This window comes from Gasterosteus aculeatus, chromosome 2, assembly GCF_964276395.1.
Source record: "Gasterosteus aculeatus chromosome 2, fGasAcu3.hap1.1, whole genome shotgun sequence".
Classification (NCBI taxonomy): Eukaryota; Metazoa; Chordata; class Actinopteri; order Perciformes; family Gasterosteidae; genus Gasterosteus; species Gasterosteus aculeatus.
The window spans coordinates 22,849,327-22,862,951 of NC_135689.1; the positions used below are offsets into that span (position 1 = coordinate 22,849,327).

At 44.4% G+C, this 13,625-nt stretch overlaps 56 non-coding genes and 2 pseudogenes across 56 annotated transcripts; all 58 read left to right on the top strand.

The window, feature by feature from the left end:
• Positions 1 to 90: 90 nt before the first annotated feature.
• LOC144402203 (5S ribosomal RNA) lies at positions 91 to 209 on the top strand. The gene has a single exon (XR_013464138.1). It is a non-coding gene; the product is annotated as a 5S ribosomal RNA (ribosomal RNA).
• A 116-nt stretch (positions 210 to 325) lies between these two features.
• Positions 326 to 444, top strand: LOC144402204 (5S ribosomal RNA). Its single transcript, XR_013464139.1, has one exon. It is a non-coding gene; the product is annotated as a 5S ribosomal RNA (ribosomal RNA).
• A 117-nt stretch (positions 445 to 561) lies between these two features.
• LOC144402206 (5S ribosomal RNA) lies at positions 562 to 680 on the top strand. The gene has a single exon (XR_013464141.1). It is a non-coding gene; the product is annotated as a 5S ribosomal RNA (ribosomal RNA).
• A 117-nt stretch (positions 681 to 797) lies between these two features.
• LOC144402207 (5S ribosomal RNA) lies at positions 798 to 916 on the top strand. The gene has a single exon (XR_013464142.1). It is a non-coding gene; the product is annotated as a 5S ribosomal RNA (ribosomal RNA).
• Positions 917 to 1,033: 117 nt separating this feature from the next.
• Positions 1,034 to 1,152, top strand: LOC144402208 (5S ribosomal RNA). The gene has a single exon (XR_013464143.1). It is a non-coding gene; the product is annotated as a 5S ribosomal RNA (ribosomal RNA).
• A 117-nt stretch (positions 1,153 to 1,269) lies between these two features.
• LOC144396572 (5S ribosomal RNA) lies at positions 1,270 to 1,388 on the top strand. The gene has a single exon (XR_013458718.1). It is a non-coding gene; the product is annotated as a 5S ribosomal RNA (ribosomal RNA).
• Positions 1,389 to 1,504: 116 nt separating this feature from the next.
• On the top strand, positions 1,505 to 1,623 carry LOC144399769 (5S ribosomal RNA). The gene has a single exon (XR_013461915.1). It is a non-coding gene; the product is annotated as a 5S ribosomal RNA (ribosomal RNA).
• A 117-nt stretch (positions 1,624 to 1,740) lies between these two features.
• LOC144393392 (5S ribosomal RNA) lies at positions 1,741 to 1,859 on the top strand. Its single transcript, XR_013456237.1, has one exon. It is a non-coding gene; the product is annotated as a 5S ribosomal RNA (ribosomal RNA).
• A 116-nt stretch (positions 1,860 to 1,975) lies between these two features.
• Positions 1,976 to 2,094, top strand: LOC144402209 (5S ribosomal RNA). The gene has a single exon (XR_013464144.1). It is a non-coding gene; the product is annotated as a 5S ribosomal RNA (ribosomal RNA).
• Positions 2,095 to 2,211: 117 nt separating this feature from the next.
• LOC144398047 (5S ribosomal RNA) lies at positions 2,212 to 2,330 on the top strand. Its single transcript, XR_013460194.1, has one exon. It is a non-coding gene; the product is annotated as a 5S ribosomal RNA (ribosomal RNA).
• A 116-nt stretch (positions 2,331 to 2,446) lies between these two features.
• On the top strand, positions 2,447 to 2,565 carry LOC144390084 (5S ribosomal RNA). Its single transcript, XR_013454153.1, has one exon. It is a non-coding gene; the product is annotated as a 5S ribosomal RNA (ribosomal RNA).
• A 117-nt stretch (positions 2,566 to 2,682) lies between these two features.
• On the top strand, positions 2,683 to 2,801 carry LOC144400898 (5S ribosomal RNA). Its single transcript, XR_013462833.1, has one exon. It is a non-coding gene; the product is annotated as a 5S ribosomal RNA (ribosomal RNA).
• Positions 2,802 to 2,918: 117 nt separating this feature from the next.
• Positions 2,919 to 3,037, top strand: LOC144399245 (5S ribosomal RNA). The gene has a single exon (XR_013461390.1). It is a non-coding gene; the product is annotated as a 5S ribosomal RNA (ribosomal RNA).
• A 117-nt stretch (positions 3,038 to 3,154) lies between these two features.
• On the top strand, positions 3,155 to 3,273 carry LOC144390085 (5S ribosomal RNA). Its single transcript, XR_013454154.1, has one exon. It is a non-coding gene; the product is annotated as a 5S ribosomal RNA (ribosomal RNA).
• Positions 3,274 to 3,389: 116 nt separating this feature from the next.
• On the top strand, positions 3,390 to 3,508 carry LOC144402210 (5S ribosomal RNA). Its single transcript, XR_013464145.1, has one exon. It is a non-coding gene; the product is annotated as a 5S ribosomal RNA (ribosomal RNA).
• A 117-nt stretch (positions 3,509 to 3,625) lies between these two features.
• Positions 3,626 to 3,734, top strand: LOC144399902 (5S ribosomal RNA; annotated as a pseudogene).
• Positions 3,735 to 3,850: 116 nt separating this feature from the next.
• Positions 3,851 to 3,969, top strand: LOC144399393 (5S ribosomal RNA). Its single transcript, XR_013461538.1, has one exon. It is a non-coding gene; the product is annotated as a 5S ribosomal RNA (ribosomal RNA).
• A 116-nt stretch (positions 3,970 to 4,085) lies between these two features.
• On the top strand, positions 4,086 to 4,204 carry LOC144398435 (5S ribosomal RNA). The gene has a single exon (XR_013460582.1). It is a non-coding gene; the product is annotated as a 5S ribosomal RNA (ribosomal RNA).
• A 116-nt stretch (positions 4,205 to 4,320) lies between these two features.
• LOC144397675 (5S ribosomal RNA) lies at positions 4,321 to 4,439 on the top strand. The gene has a single exon (XR_013459822.1). It is a non-coding gene; the product is annotated as a 5S ribosomal RNA (ribosomal RNA).
• Positions 4,440 to 4,556: 117 nt separating this feature from the next.
• LOC144396573 (5S ribosomal RNA) lies at positions 4,557 to 4,675 on the top strand. Its single transcript, XR_013458719.1, has one exon. It is a non-coding gene; the product is annotated as a 5S ribosomal RNA (ribosomal RNA).
• Positions 4,676 to 4,792: 117 nt separating this feature from the next.
• LOC144390087 (5S ribosomal RNA) lies at positions 4,793 to 4,911 on the top strand. The gene has a single exon (XR_013454156.1). It is a non-coding gene; the product is annotated as a 5S ribosomal RNA (ribosomal RNA).
• Positions 4,912 to 5,027: 116 nt separating this feature from the next.
• Positions 5,028 to 5,146, top strand: LOC144399404 (5S ribosomal RNA). Its single transcript, XR_013461549.1, has one exon. It is a non-coding gene; the product is annotated as a 5S ribosomal RNA (ribosomal RNA).
• Positions 5,147 to 5,263: 117 nt separating this feature from the next.
• Positions 5,264 to 5,372, top strand: LOC144399877 (5S ribosomal RNA; annotated as a pseudogene).
• Positions 5,373 to 5,488: 116 nt separating this feature from the next.
• LOC144398500 (5S ribosomal RNA) lies at positions 5,489 to 5,607 on the top strand. The gene has a single exon (XR_013460647.1). It is a non-coding gene; the product is annotated as a 5S ribosomal RNA (ribosomal RNA).
• Positions 5,608 to 5,723: 116 nt separating this feature from the next.
• LOC144402211 (5S ribosomal RNA) lies at positions 5,724 to 5,842 on the top strand. Its single transcript, XR_013464146.1, has one exon. It is a non-coding gene; the product is annotated as a 5S ribosomal RNA (ribosomal RNA).
• Positions 5,843 to 5,958: 116 nt separating this feature from the next.
• On the top strand, positions 5,959 to 6,077 carry LOC144398916 (5S ribosomal RNA). Its single transcript, XR_013461063.1, has one exon. It is a non-coding gene; the product is annotated as a 5S ribosomal RNA (ribosomal RNA).
• A 117-nt stretch (positions 6,078 to 6,194) lies between these two features.
• On the top strand, positions 6,195 to 6,313 carry LOC144402212 (5S ribosomal RNA). Its single transcript, XR_013464147.1, has one exon. It is a non-coding gene; the product is annotated as a 5S ribosomal RNA (ribosomal RNA).
• A 117-nt stretch (positions 6,314 to 6,430) lies between these two features.
• On the top strand, positions 6,431 to 6,549 carry LOC144402213 (5S ribosomal RNA). Its single transcript, XR_013464148.1, has one exon. It is a non-coding gene; the product is annotated as a 5S ribosomal RNA (ribosomal RNA).
• A 116-nt stretch (positions 6,550 to 6,665) lies between these two features.
• LOC144402214 (5S ribosomal RNA) lies at positions 6,666 to 6,784 on the top strand. Its single transcript, XR_013464149.1, has one exon. It is a non-coding gene; the product is annotated as a 5S ribosomal RNA (ribosomal RNA).
• A 116-nt stretch (positions 6,785 to 6,900) lies between these two features.
• LOC144402215 (5S ribosomal RNA) lies at positions 6,901 to 7,019 on the top strand. Its single transcript, XR_013464150.1, has one exon. It is a non-coding gene; the product is annotated as a 5S ribosomal RNA (ribosomal RNA).
• A 117-nt stretch (positions 7,020 to 7,136) lies between these two features.
• On the top strand, positions 7,137 to 7,255 carry LOC144402217 (5S ribosomal RNA). The gene has a single exon (XR_013464152.1). It is a non-coding gene; the product is annotated as a 5S ribosomal RNA (ribosomal RNA).
• A 116-nt stretch (positions 7,256 to 7,371) lies between these two features.
• LOC144402218 (5S ribosomal RNA) lies at positions 7,372 to 7,490 on the top strand. Its single transcript, XR_013464153.1, has one exon. It is a non-coding gene; the product is annotated as a 5S ribosomal RNA (ribosomal RNA).
• A 116-nt stretch (positions 7,491 to 7,606) lies between these two features.
• LOC144402219 (5S ribosomal RNA) lies at positions 7,607 to 7,725 on the top strand. The gene has a single exon (XR_013464154.1). It is a non-coding gene; the product is annotated as a 5S ribosomal RNA (ribosomal RNA).
• Positions 7,726 to 7,842: 117 nt separating this feature from the next.
• Positions 7,843 to 7,961, top strand: LOC144398917 (5S ribosomal RNA). Its single transcript, XR_013461064.1, has one exon. It is a non-coding gene; the product is annotated as a 5S ribosomal RNA (ribosomal RNA).
• A 116-nt stretch (positions 7,962 to 8,077) lies between these two features.
• LOC144398918 (5S ribosomal RNA) lies at positions 8,078 to 8,196 on the top strand. Its single transcript, XR_013461065.1, has one exon. It is a non-coding gene; the product is annotated as a 5S ribosomal RNA (ribosomal RNA).
• Positions 8,197 to 8,313: 117 nt separating this feature from the next.
• On the top strand, positions 8,314 to 8,432 carry LOC144402220 (5S ribosomal RNA). The gene has a single exon (XR_013464155.1). It is a non-coding gene; the product is annotated as a 5S ribosomal RNA (ribosomal RNA).
• A 117-nt stretch (positions 8,433 to 8,549) lies between these two features.
• On the top strand, positions 8,550 to 8,668 carry LOC144396574 (5S ribosomal RNA). The gene has a single exon (XR_013458720.1). It is a non-coding gene; the product is annotated as a 5S ribosomal RNA (ribosomal RNA).
• Positions 8,669 to 8,784: 116 nt separating this feature from the next.
• On the top strand, positions 8,785 to 8,903 carry LOC144402221 (5S ribosomal RNA). The gene has a single exon (XR_013464156.1). It is a non-coding gene; the product is annotated as a 5S ribosomal RNA (ribosomal RNA).
• Positions 8,904 to 9,019: 116 nt separating this feature from the next.
• On the top strand, positions 9,020 to 9,138 carry LOC144402222 (5S ribosomal RNA). Its single transcript, XR_013464157.1, has one exon. It is a non-coding gene; the product is annotated as a 5S ribosomal RNA (ribosomal RNA).
• A 117-nt stretch (positions 9,139 to 9,255) lies between these two features.
• LOC144402223 (5S ribosomal RNA) lies at positions 9,256 to 9,374 on the top strand. The gene has a single exon (XR_013464158.1). It is a non-coding gene; the product is annotated as a 5S ribosomal RNA (ribosomal RNA).
• A 116-nt stretch (positions 9,375 to 9,490) lies between these two features.
• Positions 9,491 to 9,609, top strand: LOC144402224 (5S ribosomal RNA). Its single transcript, XR_013464159.1, has one exon. It is a non-coding gene; the product is annotated as a 5S ribosomal RNA (ribosomal RNA).
• Positions 9,610 to 9,726: 117 nt separating this feature from the next.
• On the top strand, positions 9,727 to 9,845 carry LOC144402225 (5S ribosomal RNA). The gene has a single exon (XR_013464160.1). It is a non-coding gene; the product is annotated as a 5S ribosomal RNA (ribosomal RNA).
• A 117-nt stretch (positions 9,846 to 9,962) lies between these two features.
• Positions 9,963 to 10,081, top strand: LOC144402227 (5S ribosomal RNA). Its single transcript, XR_013464161.1, has one exon. It is a non-coding gene; the product is annotated as a 5S ribosomal RNA (ribosomal RNA).
• A 116-nt stretch (positions 10,082 to 10,197) lies between these two features.
• LOC144402229 (5S ribosomal RNA) lies at positions 10,198 to 10,316 on the top strand. The gene has a single exon (XR_013464163.1). It is a non-coding gene; the product is annotated as a 5S ribosomal RNA (ribosomal RNA).
• Positions 10,317 to 10,432: 116 nt separating this feature from the next.
• LOC144402230 (5S ribosomal RNA) lies at positions 10,433 to 10,551 on the top strand. The gene has a single exon (XR_013464164.1). It is a non-coding gene; the product is annotated as a 5S ribosomal RNA (ribosomal RNA).
• A 117-nt stretch (positions 10,552 to 10,668) lies between these two features.
• LOC144402231 (5S ribosomal RNA) lies at positions 10,669 to 10,787 on the top strand. The gene has a single exon (XR_013464165.1). It is a non-coding gene; the product is annotated as a 5S ribosomal RNA (ribosomal RNA).
• Positions 10,788 to 10,904: 117 nt separating this feature from the next.
• LOC144402232 (5S ribosomal RNA) lies at positions 10,905 to 11,023 on the top strand. The gene has a single exon (XR_013464167.1). It is a non-coding gene; the product is annotated as a 5S ribosomal RNA (ribosomal RNA).
• Positions 11,024 to 11,140: 117 nt separating this feature from the next.
• On the top strand, positions 11,141 to 11,259 carry LOC144396576 (5S ribosomal RNA). Its single transcript, XR_013458722.1, has one exon. It is a non-coding gene; the product is annotated as a 5S ribosomal RNA (ribosomal RNA).
• Positions 11,260 to 11,375: 116 nt separating this feature from the next.
• On the top strand, positions 11,376 to 11,494 carry LOC144399415 (5S ribosomal RNA). Its single transcript, XR_013461560.1, has one exon. It is a non-coding gene; the product is annotated as a 5S ribosomal RNA (ribosomal RNA).
• Positions 11,495 to 11,610: 116 nt separating this feature from the next.
• LOC144402233 (5S ribosomal RNA) lies at positions 11,611 to 11,729 on the top strand. Its single transcript, XR_013464168.1, has one exon. It is a non-coding gene; the product is annotated as a 5S ribosomal RNA (ribosomal RNA).
• Positions 11,730 to 11,846: 117 nt separating this feature from the next.
• On the top strand, positions 11,847 to 11,965 carry LOC144402234 (5S ribosomal RNA). Its single transcript, XR_013464169.1, has one exon. It is a non-coding gene; the product is annotated as a 5S ribosomal RNA (ribosomal RNA).
• Positions 11,966 to 12,081: 116 nt separating this feature from the next.
• Positions 12,082 to 12,200, top strand: LOC144402235 (5S ribosomal RNA). Its single transcript, XR_013464170.1, has one exon. It is a non-coding gene; the product is annotated as a 5S ribosomal RNA (ribosomal RNA).
• A 117-nt stretch (positions 12,201 to 12,317) lies between these two features.
• LOC144402236 (5S ribosomal RNA) lies at positions 12,318 to 12,436 on the top strand. The gene has a single exon (XR_013464171.1). It is a non-coding gene; the product is annotated as a 5S ribosomal RNA (ribosomal RNA).
• A 117-nt stretch (positions 12,437 to 12,553) lies between these two features.
• Positions 12,554 to 12,672, top strand: LOC144402237 (5S ribosomal RNA). The gene has a single exon (XR_013464173.1). It is a non-coding gene; the product is annotated as a 5S ribosomal RNA (ribosomal RNA).
• A 117-nt stretch (positions 12,673 to 12,789) lies between these two features.
• On the top strand, positions 12,790 to 12,908 carry LOC144402238 (5S ribosomal RNA). Its single transcript, XR_013464174.1, has one exon. It is a non-coding gene; the product is annotated as a 5S ribosomal RNA (ribosomal RNA).
• Positions 12,909 to 13,025: 117 nt separating this feature from the next.
• On the top strand, positions 13,026 to 13,144 carry LOC144402240 (5S ribosomal RNA). Its single transcript, XR_013464176.1, has one exon. It is a non-coding gene; the product is annotated as a 5S ribosomal RNA (ribosomal RNA).
• A 116-nt stretch (positions 13,145 to 13,260) lies between these two features.
• LOC144390088 (5S ribosomal RNA) lies at positions 13,261 to 13,379 on the top strand. Its single transcript, XR_013454157.1, has one exon. It is a non-coding gene; the product is annotated as a 5S ribosomal RNA (ribosomal RNA).
• A 116-nt stretch (positions 13,380 to 13,495) lies between these two features.
• LOC144399426 (5S ribosomal RNA) lies at positions 13,496 to 13,614 on the top strand. The gene has a single exon (XR_013461571.1). It is a non-coding gene; the product is annotated as a 5S ribosomal RNA (ribosomal RNA).
• Positions 13,615 to 13,625: the final 11 nt, after the last annotated feature.

Genomic DNA, 13,625 nt, shown 5'->3' on the forward strand with positions numbered 1-13,625 from the left:
GAGAAGGCATTAGAAAGTGACTCCTTTTTCATTATCAAAACTCCAAAACCTTTGACACATTTTAAAAGATTAGGAAGAGGACATACAGTTGCTTACGGCCATACCTCTCTGGCTCCGCCTGATCTCGTCTGATCTCAGAAGCTAAGCAGAGTAGGGCCTGGTTAGTACTTGGATGGAAGACCGCCTGGGAATCCCAGGTGCCGTAAGCTTTTTCAATTCTATTTGTAAAAGACACAGAGAAGGCCTTAGAAAGTGACTCCATTTAATTGTCAAAACTACAAAACCTTTGACACATTTTAAAAGATTAGGTAGAGGACATGCAGTTGCTTACGGCCATACCTCTCTGGCTCCGCCTGATCTCGTCTGATCTCAGAAGCTAAGCAGAGTAGGGCCTGGTTAGTACTTGGATGGAAGACCGCCTGGGAATCCCAGGTGCCGTAAGCTTTTTCATTTCTCTCTCTGGAAGAAATTGAGAAGGCATTAGAAAGTGAATCCTTTTTCATTATCAAAACTCCAAAACCTTTGACACATTTTAAAATATTAGGAAGAGGACATACAGTTGCTTACGGCCATACCTCTCTGGCTCCGCCTGATCTCGTCTGATCTCAGAAGCTAAGCAGAGTAGGGCCTGGTTAGTACTTGGATGGAAGACCGCCTGGGAATCCCAGGTGCCGTAAGCTTTTTCATTTCTCTCTCTGGAAGAAATCGAGAAGGCATTAGAAAGTGACTCCTTTTTCATTATCAAAACTCCAAAACCTTTGACACATTTTAAAAGATTAGGAAGAGGACATACAGTTGCTTACGGCCATACCTCTCTGGCTCCGCCTGATCTCGTCTGATCTCAGAAGCTAAGCAGAGTAGGGCCTGGTTAGTACTTGGATGGAAGACCGCCTGGGAATCCCAGGTGCCGTAAGCTTTTTCATTTCTCTCTCTGGAAGAAATCGAGAAGGCATTAGAAAGTGACTCCTTTTTCATTATCAAAACTCCAAAACCTTTGACACATTTTAAAAGATTAGGAAGAGGACATACAGTTGCTTACGGCCATACCTCTCTGGCTCCGCCTGATCTCGTCTGATCTCAGAAGCTAAGCAGAGTAGGGCCTGGTTAGTACTTGGATGGAAGACCGCCTGGGAATCCCAGGTGCCGTAAGCTTTTTCATTTCTCTCTCTGGAAGAAATCGAGAAGGCATTAGAAAGTGACTCCTTTTTCATTATCAAAACTCCAAAACCTTTGACACATTTTAAAAGATTAGGAAGAGGACATACAGTTGCTTACGGCCATACCTCTCTGGCTCCGCCTGATCTCGTCTGATCTCAGAAGCTAAGCAGAGTAGGGCCTGGTTAGTACTTGGATGGAAGACCGCCTGGGAATCCCAGGTGCTGTAAGCTTTTTCATTTCGATCTGTAAAAGACACAGAGAAGGCCTTAGAAAGTGACTCCATTTCATTGTCAAAACTACAAAACCTTTGACACATTTTAAAAGATTAGGAAGAGGACATACAGTTGCTTACAACCATACCTCTCTGGCTCCGCCTGATCTCGTCAGATCTCAGAAGCTAAGCAGAGTAGGGCCTGGTTAGTACTTGGATGGAAGACTGCCTGGGAATCCCAGGTGCCGTAAGCTTTTTCATTTCTCTCTCTGGAAGAAATCGAGAATGCCTTAGAAAGTGACTCCTTTTTCATTATCAAAACTCCAAAACCTTTGACACATTTTAAAATATTAGGAAGAGGACATACAGTTGCTTACGGCCATACCTCTCTGGCTTCGCCTGATCTCGTCTGATCTCAGAAGCTAAGCAGAGTAGGGCCTGGTTAGTACTTGGATGGAAGACCGCCTGGGAATCCCAGGTGCTGTAAGCTTTTTTATTTCGATCTGTAAAAGACACAAAGAAGAACTTAGAAAGTGACTCCATTTCATTGTCAAAACTCCAAAACCTTTGACACATTTTAAAAGATTAGGTAGAGGACATAAGGTTGCTTACGGCCATACCTCTCTGGCTCCGCCTGATCTCGTCTGATCTCAGAAGCTAAGCAGAGTAGGGCCTGGTTAGTACTTGGATGGAAGACCGCCTGGGAATCCCAGGTGCCGTAAGCTTTTTCATTTCTCTCTCTGGAAGAAATCGAGAAGGCATTAGAAAGTGACTCCTTTTTCATTATCAAAACTCCAAAACCTTAGACACATTTTAAAAGATTAGGAAGAGGACATACAGTTGCTTACGGCCATACCTCTCTGGCTCTGCCTGATCTCGTCTGATCTCAGAAGCTAAGCAGAGTAGGGCCTGGTTAGTACTTGGATGGAAGACCGCCTGGGAATCCCAGGTGCTGTAAGCTTTTTCATTTCGATCTGTAAAAGACACAGAGAAGGCCTTAGAAAGTGACTCCATTTCATTGTCAAAACTACAAAACCTTTGACACATTTTAAAAGATTAGGAAGAGGACATACAGTTGCTTACGGCCATACCTCTCTGGCTCCGCCTGATCTCGTCAGATCTCAGAAGCTAAGCAGAGTAGGGCCTGGTTAGTACTTGGATGGAAGACCGCCTGGGAATCCCAGGTGCTGTAAGCTTTTTCATTTCTCTCTCTGGAAGAAATCGAGAAGGCATTAGAAAGTGACTCCTTTTTCATTATCTAAACTCCAAAACCTTTGACACATTTTAAAATATTAGGAAGAGGACATACAGTTGCTTACGGCCATACCTCTCTGGCTTCGCCTGATCTCGTCTGATCTCAGAAGCTAAGCAGAGTAGGGCCTGGTTAGTACTTGGATGGAAGACCGCCTGGGAATCCCAGGTGCCGTAAGCTTTTTCATTTCTCTCTCTGGAAGAAATCGAGAAGGCATTAGAAAGTGACTCCTTTTTCATTATCAAAACTCCAAAACCTTTGACACATTTTAAAAGATTAGGAAGAGGACATACAGTTGCTTACGGCCATACCTCTCTGGCTCGGCCTGATCTCGTCTGATCTCAGAAGCTAAGCAGAGTAGGGCCTGGTTAGTACTTGGATGGAAGACCGCCTGGGAATCCCAGGTGCTGTAAGCTTTTTCATTTCGATCTGTAAAAGACACAGAGAAGGCCTTAGAAAGTGACTCCTTTTTCATTATCAAAACTCCAAAACCTTTGACACATTTTAAAAGATTAGGTAGAGGACATACAGTTGCTTACGGCCATACCTCTCTGGCTCCGCCTGATCTCGTCAGATCTCAGAAGCTAAGCAGAGTAGGGCCTGGTTAGTACTTGGATGGAAGACCGCCTGGGAATCCCAGGTGCTGTAAGCTTTTTCATTTCGATCTGTAAAAGACACAGAGAAGGCCTTAGAAAGTGACTCCATTTCATTGTCAAAACTACAAAACCTTTGACACATTTTAAAAGATTAGGTAGAGGACATACAGTTGCTTACGGCCATACCTCTCTGGCTCCGCCTGATCTCGTCTGATCTCAGAAGCTAAGCAGAGTAGGGCCTGGTTAGTACTTGGATGGAAGACCGCCTGGGAATCCCAGGTGCCGTAAGCTTTTTCATTTCTCTCTCTGGAAGAAATCGAGAAGGCATTAGAAAGTGACTCCTTTTTCATTATCAAAACTCCAAAACCTTTGACACATTTTAAAAGATTAGGAAGAGGACATACAGTTGCTTACAGCCATACCTCTCTGGCTCCGTCTGATCTCAGAAGCTAAGCAGAGTAGGGCCTGGTTAGTACTTGGATGGAAGACCGCCTGGGAATCCCAGGTGCTGTAAGCTTTTTCATTTCGATCTGTAAAAGACACAGAGAAGGCCTTAGAAAGTGACTCCATTTCATTGTCAAAACTACAAAACCTTTGACACATTTTAAAAGATTAGGAAGAGGACATACAGTTGCTTACGGCCATACCTCTCTGGCTCCGCCTGATCTCGTCAGATCTCAGAAGCTAAGCAGAGTAGGGCCTGGTTAGTACTTGGATGGAAGACCGCCTGGGAATCCCAGGTGCCGTAAGCTTTTTCATTTCTATCTGTAAAAGACACAGAGAAGGCCTTAGAAAGTGACTCCATTTCATTGTCAAAACTACAAAACCTTTGACACATTTTAAAAGATTAGGTAGAGGACATACAGTTGCTTACGGCCATACCTCTCTGGCTCCGCCTGATCTCGTCTGATCTCAGAAGCTAAGCAGAGTAGGGCCTGGTTAGTACTTGGATGGAAGACCGCCTGGGAATCCCAGGTGCTGTAAACTTTTTCATTTCGATCTGTAAAAGACACAGAGAAGGCCTTAGAAAGTGACTCCATTTCATTGTCAAAACTACAAAACCTTTGACACATTTTAAAAGATTAGGAAGAGGACATACAGTTTCTTACGGCCATACCTCTCTGGCTCCGCCTGATCTCGTCTGATCTCAGAAGCTAAGCAGAGTAGGGCCTGGTTAGTACTTGGATGGAAGACCGCCTGGGAATCCCAGGTGCCGTAAGCTTTTTCATTTCTCTCTCTGGAAGAAATCGAGAAGGCATTAGAAAGTGACTCCTTTTTCATTATCAAAACTCCAAAACCTTTGACACATTTTAAAAGATTAGGAAGAGGACATACAGTTGCTTACGGCCATACCTCTCTGGCTCCGCCTGATCTCGTCTGATCTCAGAAGCTAAGCAGAGTAGGGCCTGGTTAGTACTTGGATGGAAGACCGCCTGGGAATCCCAGGTGCTGTAAGCTTTTTCATTTCGATCTGTAAAAGACACAGAGAAGGCCTTAGAAAGTGACTCCTTTTTCATTATCAAAACTCCAAAACCTTTGACACATTTTAAAAGATTAGGTAGAGGACATGCAGTTGCTTACGGCCATACCTCTCTGGCTCCGCCTGATCTCGTCAGATCTCAGAAGCTAAGCAGAGTAGGGCCTGGTTAGTACTTGGATGGAAGACCGCCTGGGAATCCCAGGTGCTGTAAGCTTTTTCATTTCGATCTGTAAAAGACACAGAGAAGGCCTTAGAAAGTGACTCCATTTCATTGTCAAAACTACAAAACCTTTGACACATTTTAAAAGATTAGGAAGAGGACATACAGTTGCTTACGGCCATACCTCTCTGGCTCCGCCTGATCTCGTCAGATCTCAGAAGCTAAGCAGAGTAGGGCCTGGTTAGTACTTGGATGGAAGACCGCCTGGGAATCCCAGGTGCCGTAAGCTTTTTCATTTCTCTCTCTGGAAGAAATCGAGAAGGCCTTAGAAAGTGACTCCTTTTTCATTATCAAAACTCCAAAACCTTTGACACATTTTAAAAGATTAGGAAGAGGACATACAGTTGCTTACGGCCATACCTCTCTGGCTCCGTCTGATCTCAGAAGCTAAGCAGAGTAGGGCCTGGTTAGTACTTGGATGGAAGACCGCCTGGGAATCCCAGGTGCTGTAAGCTTTTTCATTTCGATCTGTAAAAGACACAGAGAAGGCCTTAGAAAGTGACTCCATTTCATTGTCAAAACTACAAAACCTTTGACACATTTTAAAAGATTAGGAAGAGGACATACAGTTGCTTACGGCCATACCTCTCTGGCTCCGCCTGATCTCGTCAGATCTCAGAAGCTAAGCAGAGTAGGGCCTGGTTAGTACTTGGATGGAAGACCGCCTGGGAATCCCAGGTGCTGTACGCTTTTTCATTTCGATCTGTAAAAGACACAGAGAAGGCCTTAGAAAGTGACTCCATTTCATTGTCAAAACTACAAAACCTTTGACACATTTTAAAAGATTAGGTAGAGGACATACAGTTGCTTACGGCCATACCTCTCTGGCTCCGCCTGATCTCGTCTGATCTCAGAAGCTAAGCAGAGTAGGGCCTGGTTAGTACTTGGATGGAAGACCGCCTGGGAATCCCAGGTGCCGTAAGCTTTTTCAATTCTATCTGTAAAAGACACAGAGAAGGCCTTAGAAAGTGACTCCATTTAATTGTCAAAACTACATAACCTTTGACACATTTTAAAAGATTAGGTAGAGGACATACAGTTGCTTACGGCCATACCTCTCTGGCTCCGCCTGATCTCGTCTGATCTCAGAAGCTAAGCAGAGTAGGGCCTGGTTAGTACTTGGATGGAAGACCGCCTGGGAATCCCATGTGCCGTAAGCTTTTTCATTTCTCTCTCTGGAAGAAATTGAGAAGGCATTAGAAAGTGAATCCTTTTTCATTATCAAAACTCAAAAACCTTTGACACATTTTAAAATATTAGGAAGAGGACATACAGTTGCTTACGGCCATACCTCTCTGGCTCCGCCTGATCTCGTCTGATCTCAGAAGCTAAGCAGAGTAGGGCCTGGTTAGTACTTGGATGGAAGACCGCCTGGGAATCCCAGGTGCCGTAAGCTTTTTCATTTCTCTCTCTGGAAGAAATTGAGAAGGCATTAGAAAGTGAATCCTTTTTCATTATCAAAACTCCAAAACCTTTGACACATTTTAAAATATTAGGAAGAGGACATACAGTTGCTTACGGCCATACCTCTCTGGCTCCGCCTGATCTCGTCTGATCTCAGAAGCTAAGCAGAGTAGGGCCTGGTTAGTACTTGGATGGAAGACCGCCTGGGAATCCCAGGTGCCGTAAGCTTTTTCATTTCTATCTGTAAAAGACACAGAGAAGGCCTTAGAAAGTGACTCCATTTCATTGTCAAAACTACAAGACCTTTGACACGTTTTAAAAGATTAGGAAGAGGACATACAGTTGCTTACGGCCATACCTCTCTGGCTCCGCCTGATCTCGTCTGATCTCAGAAGCTAAGCAGAGTAGGGCCTGGTTAGTACTTGGATGGAAGACCGCCTGGGAATCCCAGGTGCCGTAAGCTTTTTCATTTCTATCTGTAAAAGACACAGAGAAGGCCTTAGAAAGTGACTCCATTTCATTGTCAAAACTACAAAACCTTTGACACGTTTTAAAAGATTAGGAAGAGGACATACAGTTGCTTACGGCCATACCTCTCTGGCTCCGCCTGATCTCGTCTGATCTCAGAAGCTAAGCAGAGTAGGGCCTGGTTAGTACTTGGATGGAAGACCGCCTGGGAATCCCAGGTGCCGTAAGCTTTTTCATTTCTCTCTCTGGAAGAAATTGAGAAGGCATTAGAAAGTGAATCCTTTTTCATTATCAAAACTCCAAAACCTTTGACACATTTTAAAATATTAGGAAGAGGACATACAGTTGCTTACGGCCATACCTCTCTGGCTCCGCCTGATCTCGTCTGATCTCAGAAGCTAAGCAGAGTAGGGCCTGGTTAGTACTTGGATGGAAGACCGCCTGGGAATCCCAGGTGCCGTAAGCTTTTTCATTTCTATCTGTAAAAGACACAGAGAAGGCCTTAGAAAGTGACTCCATTTCATTGTCAAAACTACAAAACCTTTGACACGTTTTAAAAGATTAGGAAGAGGACATACAGTTGCTTACGGCCATACCTCTCTGGCTCCGCCTGATCTCGTCTGATCTCAGAAGCTAAGCAGAGTAGGGCCTGGTTAGTACTTGGATGGAAGACCGCCTGGGAATCCCAGGTGCCGTAAGCTTTTTCATTTCTATCTGTAAAAGACACAGAGAAGGCCTTAGAAAGTGACTCCATTTCATTGTCAAAACTACAAAACCTTTGACACGTTTTAAAAGATTAGGAAGAGGACATACAGTTGCTTACGGCCATACCTCTCTGGCTCCGCCTGATCTCGTCTGATCTCAGAAGCTAAGCAGAGTAGGGCCTGGTTAGTACTTGGATGGAAGACCGCCTGGGAATCCCAGGTGCCGTAAGCTTTTTCATTTCTCTCTCTGGAAGAAATTGAGAAGGCATTAGAAAGTGAATCCTTTTTCATTATCAAAACTCCAAAACCTTTGACACATTTTAAAAGATTAGGAAGAGGACATACAGTTGCTTACGGCCATACCTCTCTGGCTCCGCCTGATCTCGTCTGATCTCAGAAGCTAAGCAGAGTAGGGCCTGGTTAGTACTTGGATGGAAGACCGCCTGGGAATCCCATGTGCCGTAAGCTTTTTCAATTCGATCTGTAAAAGACACAGAGAAGGCCTTAGAAAGTGACTCCATTTAATTGTCAAAACTACAAAACCTTTGACACATTTTAAAAGATTAGGTAGAGGACATACAGTTGCTTACGGCCATACCTCTCTGGCTCCGCCTGATCTCGTCTGATCTCAGAAGCTAAGCAGAGTAGGGCCTGGTTAGTACTTGGATGGAAGACCGCCTGGGAATCCCATGTGCCGTAAGCTTTTTCATTTCTCTCTCTGGAAGAAATTGAGAAGGCATTAGAAAGTGAATCCTTTTTCATTATCAAAACTCAAAAACCTTTGACACATTTTAAAATATTAGGAAGAGGACATACAGTTGCTTACGGCCATACCTCTCTGGCTCCGCCTGATCTCGTCTGATCTCAGAAGCTAAGCAGAGTAGGGCCTGGTTAGTACTTGGATGGAAGACCGCCTGGGAATCCCAGGTGCCGTAAGCTTTTTCATTTCTCTCTCTGGAAGAAATTGAGAAGGCATTAGAAAGTGAATCCTTTTTCATTATCAAAACTCCAAAACCTTTGACAGATTTTAAAATATTAGGAAGAGGACATACAGTTGCTTACGGCCATACCTCTCTGGCTCCGCCTGATCTCGTCTGATCTCAGAAGCTAAGCAGAGTAGGGCCTGGTTAGTACTTGGATGGAAGACCGCCTGGGAATCCCAGGTGCTGTAAGCTTTTTCATTTCGATCTGTAAAAGACACAGAGAAGGCCTTAGAAAGTGACTCCATTTCATTGTCAAAACTACAAAACCTTTGACACATTTTAAAAGATTAGGAAGAGGACATACAGTTGCTTACGGCCATACCTCTCTGGCTCCGCCTGATCTCGTCTGATCTCAGAAGCTAAGCAGAGTAGGGCCTGGTTAGTACTTGGATGGAAGACCGCCTGGGAATCCCAGGTGCCGTAAGCTTTTTCATTTCTATCTGTAAAAGACACAGAGAAGGCCTTAGAAAGTGACTCCATTTCATTGTCAAAACTACAAAACCTTTGACACGTTTTAAAAGATTAGGAAGAGGACATACAGTTGCTTACGGCCATACCTCTCTGGCTCCGCCTGATCTCGTCTGATCTCAGAAGCTAAGCAGAGTAGGGCCTGGTTAGTACTTGGATGGAAGACCGCCTGGGAATCCCAGGTGCCGTAAGCTTTTTCATTTCTCTCTCTGGAAGAAATTGAGAAGGCATTAGAAAGTGAATCCTTTTTCATTATCAAAACTCCAAAACCTTTGACACATTTTAAAAGATTAGGAAGAGGACATACAGTTGCTTACGGCCATACCTCTCTGGCTCCGCCTGATCTCGTCTGATCTCAGAAGCTAAGCAGAGTAGGGCCTGGTTAGTACTTGGATGGAAGACCGCCTGGGAATCCCAGGTGCCGTAAGCTTTTTCAATTCTATTTGTAAAAGACACAGAGAAGGCCTTAGAAAGTGACTCCATTTCATTGTCAAAACTACAAAACCTTTGACACATTTTAAAAGATTAGGTAGAGGACATACAGTTGCTTACGGCCATACCTCTCTGGCTCCGCCTGATCTCGTCTGATCTCAGAAGCTAAGCAGAGTAGGGCCTGGTTAGTACTTGGATGGAAGACCGCCTGGGAATCCCAGGTGCCGTAAGCTTTTTCATTTCTCTCTCTGGAAGAAATTGAGAAGGCATTAGAAAGTGAATCCTTTTTCATTATCAAAACTCCAAAACCTTTGACACATTTTAAAATATTAGGAAGAGGACATACAGTTGCTTACGGCCATACCTCTCTGGCTCCGCCTGATCTCGTCTGATCTCAGAAGCTAAGCAGAGTAGGGCCTGGTTAGTACTTGGATGGAAGACCGCCTGGGAATCCCAGGTGCCGTAAGCTTTTTCATTTCTCTCTCTGGAAGAAATTGAGAAGGCATTAGAAAGTGAATCCTTTTTCATTATCAAAACTCCAAAACCTTTGACACATTTTAAAAGATTAGGAAGAGGACATACAGTTGCTTACGGCCATACCTCTCTGGCTCCGCCTGATCTCGTCTGATCTCAGAAGCTAAGCAGAGTAGGGCCTGGTTAGTACTTGGATGGAAGACCGCCTGGGAATCCCAGGTGCCGTAAGCTTTTTCATTTCTATCTGTAAAAGACACAGAGAAGGCCTTAGAAAGTGACTCCATTTCATTGTCAAAACTACAAAACCTTTGACACGTTTTAAAAGATTAGGAAGAGGACATACAGTTGCTTACGGCCATACCTCTCTGGCTCCGCCTGATCTCGTCTGATCTCAGAAGCTAAGCAGAGTAGGGCCTGGTTAGTACTTGGATGGAAGACCGCCTGGGAATCCCAGGTGCCGTAAGCTTTTTCATTTCTATCTGTAAAAGACACAGAGAAGGCCTTAGAAAGTGACTCCATTTCATTGTCAAAACTACAAAACCTTTGACACGTTTTAAAAGATTAGGAAGAGGACATACAGTTGCTTACGGCCATACCTCTCTGGCTCCGCCTGATCTCGTCTGATCTCAGAAGCTAAGCAGAGTAGGGCCTGGTTAGTACTTGGATGGAAGACCGCCTGGGAATCCCAGGTGCCGTAAGCTTTTTCATTTCTCTCTCTGGAAGAAATCGAGAAGGCATTAGAAAGTGACTCCTTTTTCATTATCAAAACTCCAAAACCTTTGACACATTTTAAAAGATTAGGAAGAGGACATACAGTTGCTTACGGCCATACCTCTCTGGCTCCGCCTGATCTCGTCTGATCTCAGAAGCTAAGCAGAGTAGGGCCTGGTTAGTACTTGGATGGAAGACCGCCTGGGAATCCCAGGTGCCGTAAGCTTTTTCATTTCTCTCTCTGGAAGAAATCGAGAAGGCATTAGAAAGTGACTCCTTTTTCATTATCAAAACTCCAAAACCTTTGACACATTTTAAAAGATTAGGAAGAGGACATACAGTTGCTTACGGCCATACCTCTCTGGCTCCGCCTGATCTCGTCTGATCTCAGAAGCTAAGCAGAGTAGGGCCTGGTTAGTACTTGGATGGAAGACCGCCTGGGAATCCCAGGTGCCGTAAGCTTTTTCATTTCTCTCTCTGGAAGAAATTGAGAAGGCATTAGAAAGTGAATCCTTTTTCATTATCAAAACTCCAAAACCTTTGACACATTTTAAAATATTAGGAAGAGGACATACAGTTGCTTACGGCCATACCTCTCTGGCTCCGCCTGATCTCGTCTGATCTCAGAAGCTAAGCAGAGTAGGGCCTGGTTAGTACTTGGATGGAAGACCGCCTGGGAATCCCAGGTGCTGTAAGCTTTTTCATTTCGATCTGTAAAAGACACAGAGAAGGCCTTAGAAAGTGACTCCATTTCATTGTCAAAACTACAAAACCTTTGACACATTTTAAAAGATTAGGAAGAGGACATACAGTTGCTTACGGCCATACCTCTCTGGCTCCGCCTGATCTCGTCAGATCTCAGAAGCTAAGCAGAGTAGGGCCTGGTTAGTACTTGGATGGAAGACCGCCTGGGAATCCCAGGTGCCGTAAGCTTTTTCATTTCGATCTGTAAAAGACACAGAGAAGGCCTTAGAAAGTGACTCCATTTCATTGTCAAAACTACAAAACCTTTGACACATTTTAAAAGATTAGGTAGAGGACATACAGTTGCTTACGGCCATACCTCTCTGGCTCCGCCTGATCTCGTCTGATCTCAGAAGCTAAGCAGAGTAGGGCCTGGTTAGTACTTGGATGGAAGACCGCCTGGGAATCCCAGGTGCCGTAAGCTTTTTCATTTCTCTCTCTGGAAGAAATCGAGAAGGCATTAGAAAGTGACTCCTTTTTCATTATCAAAACTCCAAAACCTTTGACACATTTTAAAAGATTAGGAAGAGGACATACAGTTGCTTACGGCCATACCTCTCTGGCTCCGCCTGATCTCGTCTGATCTCAGAAGCTAAGCAGAGTAGGGCCTGGTTAGTACTTGGATGGAAGACCGCCTGGGAATCCCAGGTGCCGTAAGCTTTTTCAATTCTATTTGTAAAAGACACAGAGAAGGCCTTAGAAAGTGACTCCATTTAATTGTCAAAACTACAAAACCTTTGACACATTTTAAAAGATTAGGTAGAGGACATGCAGTTGCTTACGGCCATACCTCTCTGGCTCCGCCTGATCTCGTCTGATCTCAGAAGCTAAGCAGAGTAGGGCCTGGTTAGTACTTGGATGGAAGACCGCCTGGGAATCCCAGGTGCCGTAAGCTTTTTCATTTCTCTCTCTGGAAGAAATTGAGAAGGCATTAGAAAGTGAATCCTTTTTCATTATCAAAACTCCAAAACCTTTGACACATTTTAAAAGATTAGGAAGAGGACATACAGTTGCTTACGGCCATACCTCTCTGGCTCCGCCTGATCTCGTCTGATCTCAGAAGCTAAGCAGAGTAGGGCCTGGTTAGTACTTGGATGGAAGACCGCCTGGGAATCCCAGGTGCCGTAAGCTTTTTCATTTCTCTCTCTGGAAGAAATCGAGAAGGCATTAGAAAGTGACTCCTTTTTCATTATCAAAACTCCAAAACCTTTGACACATTTTAAAAGATTAGGAAGAGGACATACAGTTGCTTACGGCCATACCTCTCTGGCTCCGCCTGATCTCGTCTGATCTCAGAAGCTAAGCAGAGTAGGGCCTGGTTAGTACTTGGATGGAAGACCGCCTGGGAATCCCAGGTGCCGTAAGCTTTTTCATTTCTCTCTCTGGAAGAAATCGAGAAGGCATTAGAAAGTGACTCCTTTTTCATTATCAAAACTCCAAAACCTTTGACACATTTTAAAAGATTAGGAAGAGGACATACAGTTGCTTACGGCCATACCTCTCTGGCTCCGCCTGATCTCGTCTGATCTCAGAAGCTAAGCAGAGTAGGGCCTGGTTAGTACTTGGATGGAAGACCGCCTGGGAATCCCAGGTGCCGTAAGCTTTTTCATTTCTCTCTCTGGAAGAAATCGAGAAGGCATTAGAAAGTGACTCCTTTTTCATTATCAAAACTCCAAAACCTTTGACACATTTTAAAAGATTAGGAAGAGGACATACAGTTGCTTACGGCCATACCTCTCTGGCTCCGCCTGATCTCGTCTGATCTCAGAAGCTAAGCAGAGTAGGGCCTGGTTAGTACTTGGATGGAAGACCGCCTGGGAATCCCAGGTGCCGTAAGCTTTTTCAATTCTATTTGTAAAAGACACAGAGAAGGCCTTAGAAAGTGACTCCATTTAATTGTCAAAACTACAAAACCTTTGACACATTTTAAAAGATTAGGTAGAGGACATGCAGTTGCTTACGGCCATACCTCTCTGGCTCCGCCTGATCTCGTCAGATCTCAGAAGCTAAGCAGAGTAGGGCCTGGTTAGTACTTGGATGGAAGACCGCCTGGGAATCCCAGGTGCTGTAAGCTTTTTCATTTCGATCTGTAAAAGACACAGAGAAGGCCTTAGAAAGTGACTCCATTTCATTGTCAAAACTACAAAACCTTTGACACATTTTAAAAGATTAGGAAGAGGACATACAGTTGCTTACGGCCATACCTCTCTGGCTCCGCCTGATCTCGTCAGATCTCAGAAGCTAAGCAGAGTAGGGCCTGGTTAGTACTTGGATGGAAGACCGCCTGGGAATCCCAGGTGCCGTAAGCTTTTTCATTTCG